The sequence below is a fragment of the Mauremys reevesii genome, linkage group 7 (assembly GCF_016161935.1).
Source record: "Mauremys reevesii isolate NIE-2019 linkage group 7, ASM1616193v1, whole genome shotgun sequence".
Classification (NCBI taxonomy): Eukaryota; Metazoa; Chordata; order Testudines; family Geoemydidae; genus Mauremys; species Mauremys reevesii.
The window spans coordinates 20704413-20713529 of NC_052629.1; positions in this window are offsets into that span (position 1 = coordinate 20704413).

Consider the following 9117-nt stretch of genomic DNA (forward strand, 5'->3'; position numbering starts at 1 on the left):
TTCCAGTTTTATTAATGTTGGTTATCTTCAAGCAGTTGTAGTGCTGGTGTGCTAAACAAGTGCTGTTGCCATCTCATCAGTTCTGGTTTTCACATAAAAGAAAGGGTTTTTTTATTATTTTTATGCTGCACAGAAACCTGCAATGTACATCAGACAAAGCAGTTAAATGTGATAATAAACTCTTATTTAATCCTGTAAATATATTTTTAATATCTGTCAGCTAGATTCCATTTCAGTGAAGTCATGCATCTATCTGCATGTGAAAATGCAGTTTAGAGTTGAGATACTTGTTTATTTAAAAAGATCAACAACTTTGCCTATTGTGGAGGTAAAAGGTGGAATTCGCTAGAGGAAGAGAATATAACGACGAGATTATGGTTTGTATACCATTCTTGTATACATTGTTCATGTCCACCCAGGCGTTACAACATTTTGTAATCTTTTCTTACAACAGAATTACAACAACTTAGGTAATAATTTTCAGTTCACCCTATCGCACATCTGAATGTAGAGTGCAAAATGAGAGCCCTCCAACTCTTCACACTTCCATGTGGATATTTTCAGCTACTTGTAATCACTCATAAACCAGCATAAAGGATCAGTATTGTAAAATAGAGTATTTTGCTACAGAAAGACACAAAGAAGTATCGTCTTTGCAGGTGTCACGCTCCTATTGACAATAGGATTGGATGATGACCATAATGCAGAAGTCAGAAGAGATAGTAATACACAAAGGAGATCAGTGCTTCATGTATTGGGGTTTAAGCATAAGGTTTCCAAGCCTCAACCATGCAGACTTCCTCTCTGAGCATAAAAACCCCAACTATCTTCAGGAATTGTGATTTGCTAGCAGGCAATAAAAATCAACAAGAGTGGATCCCTGTGCCTATTGGATTTAAATCAAGTAATACGTAACTAGTATTTGCGGCATATTAACAAAGCTGTATTCACGAAATATAGGGTGGTTAGTGTGTTTTTCAAATTTTGGCTTGAGCACAGCTTTTTCTAAATGTTCATCACGAAAGACTAGAAATCTTTGAATATTGGAAATGGTGGTAATTACGACTTCCACCTGGACAGATTAAAAAAAACCATTAAGTGAATATAGTGCTTCTGAAAAGACTTGATTGATGACATGGGAATAGGAAGTCCTATGTTTGCCCACAGAACAATGCTTCATGGGCAGCCACAATATGAACATCCTCATCTAGCTTTCTGGAGTGTTAATTCTGAAGCTTAATTAAGAACAAAAAATTGTTCTTAAATTTTTTGTCAACACCGCCAACCACTTAGTTCGCAGATGCACTTGATCCATATGAATGTCTATATGTTCCTTGTCCTGACACTTTTTGAAAGACAGTTTAACCGGATATTGTTACTTTATCTGCTTTTGCTGCTGTATGTGTCAATCTGAAACGGGTGGGGCGGGGGTGGTCTGCTGATTTTCCCCCACACACACACTCAGTCTATGTTAAAAGCACACACCCACGACAACCAGCATCGTATCAGCATACTTAATTTAATTTTTTTCTTACATCATCGGTTTTAGAAGCAGATTACTTGGATGTTTATGAGCTAGTAATTATAAATACCAAGTTCTGAATCACCGTTTTTCTTTGTTTTAATTATGTGCACGAGCTTCAATGCAAAGTTCTGGCATCTGTTGTTCTTCAAAAAAGAGATCTCTGCAGATATTTTTTGTTTTCCAAAACAAGATTCCTTCCGTCCTCTCTTGTGCTGCATTTATGGCAAAGCCTGACTTTGACAGTTTGTCCAAAACAAACACCTGTTTCTAACTTCAGTATAAAATGTTTGAGAAACATCAATGAAAAGGTCATGCATATAGGAGGATCTGACTGAGCTAATATTTAGTCTTTATACTACCATTTGCCCAAGTGTTTTTTATTTAAAAAGGTAATTTGTGAGTTTTGAGAATTATGTGACTCTTAGCAGAATCTTACACTTACTTTCTCTTGGCTAGTGCAGTGAGGGTTACTTTTCAAAATGTGTGTAATAACCTATAATACAATGTAGACTTAAAAAAAAAAATTCAACATGCACAGTCTCATTAGTAAGCTGTTAGATACTTGGATGTACATTGTAACCGCAATCTCGTTCAGGCATAAATTCTAACCTTGGTTACATAGTACTCAAATAATTAGCATCTTATTTGCATTCCTCACCCACGCCCTGCCTGTCCTCTTTCCCCCCATCAGATGAAATGCTCCAGTTAATATTTCATAGCCTGGATATTTACTTGGGCGAATGCTTCTGCAGATTGAAAATATGCTGTAGATTGTCTCTTTGCGTTGTCGTCTTACTGTTTAGTTTCATGATTTTTTCTGTAAATGACTATTGCATAATGGTATCTGGTGTTACATTGCAAGAGTAGGAGAAAACAGGAACAATTCCCACAGAGATTGAACAAAATGCCTGCCGGTTCTCTATTATGACTGGTATATGCTGATTCCTACTCATGGCAGCCAATACCTGGATGCTATACTTTCCAGAACTATCTAGATATATAGTGACTGTTAGACCCATGTTCCCCTCAGAAGGGGACTGTTAGACCCATGTTCCCCCAGAGGTTCAAGGTGACGGGATAACTATGAAAGAGACCGTGTGTCCACACTCCTTCAAATCCTTTCTTGTCACTGAAGACTGCAAGTCTCTGAATCATCATGTCTCTGAACTGTTACAATCCTGTTCATTTTATTGTTTAGTTCTGGTAAAGCTAAAAGTATTTTTAAGTGGCGTTCATGTCTACCACTGATAGTTTGTAAGCAGAAGAACAGTTGCATCAAGTTTTGCTGTTAGGTATGTGAACAGAAAGCCGGGTACTCAGTTTGTATTAGTATGTGGCAATAATGTCCATGAGTGACCAACATACTTGGGCAAGATTCTGTACCTTAAGGGAGACAGCACAGAATTTGCATCCCATGGGGAGGAAGGGTAAGGTAACTGTAAGCCACCTATTCATCCTCCTGATCCTGGGCTGCTGTGGGAGCTGGAAATGCTCCCAGGGTAATTTAGACAGACTAGGGCTGTCTAAGTTACAGCACCCTAAGGCTGTTCAATGGTCTGTAGCACTGCCTGGAATCTCCAGCCCTGCCTTGGTATGCCCCCAACACCAGAGCTTGCTGGGGAGTCTTTGAAGCCTTATGGCTGACTTCTGCAGTGCTCTCACTGTGGGAATATTCTCTAGCTCAGTGGTTCTCAAACTTTTGTATTGGTGACCCCTTCCACACAGCAAGCCACTGAGTGTGACACCCTCCCCCCTTGTGAATTAAAAACACTTTTAACACTATTATAAATGCTGGAGGCAAAGTGGGGTTTGGGGTGGTGGCTGACAGCTCATGGACCCCCCCCCCATGTTATAACCTGATGACCCCCTGAAGCCCAAGCAGGGATGAGGCTCTAAGCCTTCAGGTTTTAAGAGACTGGGAATAAGTACTGCACAATGGGGGTGTTCACTCCGTGTTGGCTTCACTTCTGGGGCCTGCCTTGAGCAAGAACAGCAGCTAAGATTGGTCTGGGTAGAGATGGCTCAGCCCTCAAGGGCAGATCTGTCTCATCTGCTCTGTGTTGTGAGAGAACCAACCCACTCATAATCTGAAACTACTTTGTAGGCAAAACACTCCAAAACGAGTGAGCCGGTACTTGGATCTGAAAGTCTGGCAATCTATGATCCGCTGAAAAACAGGGATGTAGATCCACAGGCGGGACTTTCTTATAAGACCGCCTCTGTTCCATTGTCTTCCATGGTCACAGAACAGGTCTGATGTGTATGTGCGCTGCTCAGACCAGCTGATTGAACTTGTGTCTGGCAGCTAACAGTCCAGTTATTGTTCGGTCGTTGGACCTGTGGGCTGCCAGAGATAGGCCTACCTTGATTCTGGGTTCCTTGGATCTGAGAGCCAAAGCTCCATGTACTGTGCAGGAAGCTGGACCTAAACTATGTGGCTGGGTCCACATTGACTCTGGCATCATACAAATTCTTGGGAGAGATGGGGAAAGTTGGAAGTTTTGGCAGCTCGGGACAGTTAGGGCTTTTGTCAGCTGAGGTGGCATGGGAAGCAGTTTGGGTTTGTGGGTTGAGCACGTTTATGGTTTTTCTGCCAAAACGATCAGTAGCAAAATAATAATGTCGATGCTTACATTATATTTGTTTCAAAGTTGATATCCCTTTGAAATGAATGGGGCAGTTCTCACCTCTCTGAGTTAGTGTTTCAGGCTGTCTGCCAAATCAGCAATAAAACACCTGCTTTGGGAGCTAGGATTTGGTATATTCAATATCCAGATTGTAGATATTTTAAAAATATTAAGGAAGCAATTGGTTTTTCATCCTGGCATAATATAGTTTTTTTTAAAATGACTCTGCATTTGACCCTGGATGTCCTGGAACAGAAATACAGTGATGCATAAGGCATATGTTTTCCCTCCAGTGAATTGCTAGTCTTTTGACTTATCAGCATACCTTTGGTGGTGGATATATAGTTTCCTTGCTAAGTTTGTGAGCTTTTTTCCCTTTTTTTGCTCTCATCTTTGCACAGTTGATTCCAAATGAGGGGGTTTTGTTGTTGTTGGGTCTTTTTGCTCTAAAATGCTTAATTTCCCCACAAATTTGGAGATAATTCTACCTTAATTGTCTCCAAAACCTCAGAATCCTTCTGACTACAGATATTTCCTGAATGGCTGTGGAACTTTAAAGAATTCCCTTCAGAGAAGGAAGGACATTCAAAAATGAGAGTAACATTTTCTGCTGTTCGGCAAGCACGGGCATGGTAAACCTGCTTAGTAAATTATTATTGCAAAATAGATTAAATCCACCATTTGGGAGGATTACAAGCATGGGCGTAGCTGGGGGGGAATAGAGGGAGCATTGTCCCCTCAAAATGTAAGTTTCGGGCAGGCACAGAATATGCCTCCCCACCCCGGCCCCATTGGCCTGACTGGAGATGTTCCTGATATATAGAAGTCAAACTACACCTATGCTTAGGCAAGAGTGACGGCTCCTGTGGTTTCATAAGAGCTCACTTTACACTTTAGCTTCCCCAGCCGTGGTGAGATGTAGCACCACAGCAACATGGCCACTACTTTATTTTGGGAGATTTGAAGGACTGGATGAGGAGACTTTTACAAGCTAGATCTCACCCTAGTAAGTTCTTCAAGTCAAAGTTGACATTAGAGCAGGTCATGTGTGCCTACCTGGAACGTTACCTTCAGTTAGGAGTGTTTGCTGGGAGCTGGAGAGGAGGGCAACTGAAATCATAACAATTTCAGGATCTCTTGATAGGTAACCGGGTCAGAGAGGAGTAACATCCTGCAGTGCGTTTCTACATAGAGCTGACAATGCAGTGGAGATCTGGGGTGGGGAAAGTGCATGCTTAAGATTTGTTGCCCATCAGTCAAGATGCTAAATCACTGTTCGTTTGGCTTATCTCTTAGGAGCTGCTCAGGTGAATACAAAATATCCGATGCCCCTTTTCAAGGCGTAGGGGTGAACTCTAGTATTCTAGATAGCATTTTCTCTCAACCAAAGCAGTTTTTAAATACCCAAAGCTGCATGATCTGCTGTGATAAGCATATGCTGGCTTGCATTAATGACATGCAACTCTGCCTGAGGATACCTTGAGCACGACAGGTGCTAAATTAAGCTAGCCACACTTGTATTTTGGACAGCTGAGCATGTGTGTATGTTGACAAACAGTTTGTTAGCTATTATTTCTTTTCCTTGCTGAGGTTTATTTGAAGGACTGCTTCCTACTTTATTGTGGAAGCTAATAGCAAGCAAAAGTATTTGCATGTCAAGACCCCTCTTCTCTGCTATCAGCATTCCAGAGGTTGAGACTAAATAGTGACAAAACAAATGTACAGGTATGTTAAATTCTTCCATTTAAAAACATTTCATATTTTCTTGTCAGGATCCACTTTAACTTTTTGCCAGAGAGTTATTTCCCCCCCTACCCTTTTTATTTTGGTAGCCAGACGAGTGTTGGTCTTGATTAGGGAAACTAGAAATAAAAGTAACCATTTGTCATGAAAAAAAATCCTTGGCTGCAGTAAATACACTGTTCTGTCAAATTCCACGCAATAGCATGTGATTTATAACACATTCTCAAGAGCAACAGGGGAACGGAGGTGCCACAATGAAGCTGGGAACAAAGGTGTAATTGGTAGTCTGTGACGATAAGGGATCTCTGGAATTTTTGCTGTAAATGTAGCTTTGTTAAATAACACGTTTCTAATTCAAACTTTGCAGAAAGATCATTAAAATGATACTGTTCAGATGCACTAGTGGTACTTCTCCATTCTCCAAAAGATAAAAAATAATTATTGGTTGAAAGACAGCATCAAAGGTAACATTCAGAATTCTGATTCCTATTTCTCTCTCTTTTAAATAGTCCTTTGGAAGCTTGAAACTATAATCTATTACTTTTACCAAATATTTTTCCTTAAACATGTGGTTTGTTACTATGAGATTGTCTGGACTTACAATACTAAATTTAAGGACTATAAGAGTATTGAAGCATTTGCCTGGTGAGGGAGAACATGCACATTCCACTCAATAAGCAATTGCTTCAGAAATCCATACATTTGACATTAGTGATCTGATCATTTTTCTTTGAGGACTTCAAACATGTTAGAATCCATGCTTCCTTTAAAAACCAGACAGTGGTGGTGCAACTTCTGCTAATGGTATTGCAGTGTTTTGAACTATTACTATCCAATACAGTTGTGTTTTTATAGGGGCTGTGAAAGATGCCATGCTACTCTGCATACTGAAGTCTATCTACATAACAGGGACAGCAGAGGCAAAAACAGGGTAAGGGTTTTTTTTGTTTGTTTGTTTTCACGCCATCAGAACAATGTGCTTCAACTTTTCACCTTGAGGGACTGATCTCTAGGTGTGAGGACAGTTAACTTTCCAAGTTCTGTCTTTGGCCTCAGTGTTGGCTGTCAATGAGGATACAAATTGATGCCAACTGCTATCGTTAGTTCACTGAGAATCAGAGTTGGATCACTTACGCATTTCACATACGAACCAAGCAGCCCGCCAAATGGTGGTAACTTTCACTTGGGACTAGATTTCAGGGGGTAACCAAATCTTTCAACCATTCACTTCGCTAAAATGTCACACTTTTAAGTCATTAATTTGAAAGGTTTCTCTCTGTTCTGTGAAATGCTATAATTCCAGGGTATACAGAAAATAGATTATTTATATTTTGTACTTGTATGGTCTGTCTTCCGAGGCTCCTAAATCAGTTTTTAATAATTAATTATGGTAGATGACAGAACAAGGAGTAATGGTCTCAAGTTGCAGAGGGGAGGTTTAGGTTGGATATTAGGAAAAACTTTTTCACTAGTAGGGTGGTGAAGAACTGGAATGGGTTACCTAGGGAGGTAGTGGAATCTCCTTCCTTAGAGGTTTTTAAGGTCAGGCTTTTCAAAGCCCTGGCTGGGATGATTTAGTTGGGTTTGGTCCTACTTTGAGCAGGGGGTTGGACTAGATGACCTCCTGAGGTCCCTTCCAACCCTGAGATTCTATGATTCTCTTAACATAGTGGTGGTCAGTTTGATTCCAGTATTCCCATTTTACTGAGGTGCAGAAGTTTTGGCCTGCATAAGCTCACATGCATTGTTTGTAGAGCTGAAAACAGAACCCAGAAGTCCTAAACCCCTAATTTAACATGTAGAACAGTACTCCAGATCTCCTCTTTTGTTGCGCCGGAGGTTTTGTTTAACAATACTTAGTGCTTACCACGGTGTCTTCTACCCAAGGATCTCAAAGCAGTTTACAAAACCTGGGATTAAGTTTTGCAGCACCTCTGTGAAGCAGGGGAGTAGTATTACTTCACCAGTGGAGATATAGGGAAATAGAGGCACAAGACAGTTACGTGACTTGCACAAGGCTACACAGCAAGTTGGTGTCAAACCAGAATTAGAACCGAGCTTTCCTAACTCAACCATCATATCTAAGCACTAGCTATGTTACTCCCTTAGACTTTAGCTTTATTTCTTTGCTGCATATTAACTTAAGAAATCTCCCCTTTGTTTCTATCTATATATTAGTTTAGTATGTGGTAAGTAATTCTTAAACAAGTTTATTCTTTGCACAGCTGTTCGGGGGGTTGTGTGCTCCTTCTGTGATCAACCTCAAAGTCATTCTCACAGAGAGCACTAGAAATCAAATGAAAAAAGTAATGTTCCTGTTAGAGTACTGGAATAGCAGGGCGAGGCTTACAAAGCATCCAGGGAAGTGCTGCGGAGGTTGGGTTTTTTTTTTGTTTTTTTTAAGACCAAGCACAGTACAAAACACCCTGCAAAGGCAGAACACTCTAGCATTAATTTATACTCAGAGCTATAAAATGGAAATTGTCTCCTGGACAGAGAATAGTCTATTAGATGTGGGGTCAGAAGTAAAGGAGCAATATGGAGAAGGTCTAGACAAGAGAAGGATGATTTCCTTTCCTTTTAATAACATTTCCTTTAAAGTGGGCATAGTGCAGGTGACAGGGCATATAGCTTTCCACTGCTCTATGTCCTTCATCAGAGCAGGAGAAGCAGCAGCAGCTGAGGCTCCCGCACGTTTCCCCCCCGTGCTTCAATCCAGACTTAGAGAGAGAAAAAGCCAGCATCAGCCCTGATATAAATGGCTGCCACTCATAGAAATTTGCCTTGCTGAATTAGACCACTTGTTCATGTAGTCCCAGAGCCTGTCTCAGGCAGGGGCCAGTTACCAAGGGCTGCAGAGAAAGTTACAAGAACCTCTGATGGACAATTGTGGAATAAGCTGCCCACAGAGGCCATTTCTTCCTGCCCCCATCAGTTCACCATTGTTTTATGCACTGAAGCATGAGGGCTTATATCATTAACACTTTTTTTATTTAATATAATTATATGGATGTTCTCATTATCTTTGCAAGTGTTTAATCCTTGGACTTTCACCTAAGATGCCAGCAGTGAATTTGGCCTGTTTCCAGCCCAATTTAATCTATGAACCACTCAGCAGTGATGGTAGTAGCTACTGTGATGTCCCAGAAGTCTCTGATCCTGTCATCAGTTGGGAATAGCTTGTCACTTACCCATCCCCGTCAGTTCCAAATCAGTGCCCAG